Below are 429 nucleotides of genomic sequence, written 5' to 3'. Positions count from 1 at the left end.
TCTGCTAACAGTTTCCTGGAGAAAACCAGCACTTTCTACAGTTGCTGACTGACTTTTGAATGAGTGGCTTCAGTGATTGGAGTAATATTTGGTCAGTTATTGACAGGAAATTGGTACAGTCCAGTTCTTCAGATGGCCAAGACGCTTAGTGTGACAATGACCACTGGAAGTACTGCTCTGCTGAATTATTATATTGGTTTATGTCAGTAAAATACATGTTGCCAATGGCAACACAGTGACTGTGTGTATGAGAGAGAGAGATCTTATTTTATTCCCCACCTTAGTAGAATGCTCTCAACTTAACTGTGGACTTTATAGTGGTTATCAGCAGTTAATGTCAATTATTATTATTATTATTATTATTATTATTATTAGAAATACATAAAAAGAACATATCAGAAAATATTAAAAGACAATAACATAAAAATC

At 33.8% G+C, this 429-nt stretch overlaps 1 protein-coding gene across 1 annotated transcript in view; it reads left to right on the top strand.

The window, feature by feature from the left end:
• LOC118326476 overlaps nt 1-429 on the top strand; it is a gene marked incomplete in the record, with an annotated part of 21630 nt that overhangs the window by 2997 nt on the left and 18204 nt on the right.

Source organism: Morone saxatilis, unplaced genomic scaffold (genome assembly GCF_004916995.1).
Source record: "Morone saxatilis isolate NCDOM2014 unplaced genomic scaffold, NCSU_SB_2.0 Contig17, whole genome shotgun sequence".
Classification (NCBI taxonomy): domain Eukaryota; kingdom Metazoa; phylum Chordata; class Actinopteri; family Moronidae; genus Morone; species Morone saxatilis.
This window is presented reverse-complemented; position numbering and strand designations above follow the sequence as displayed.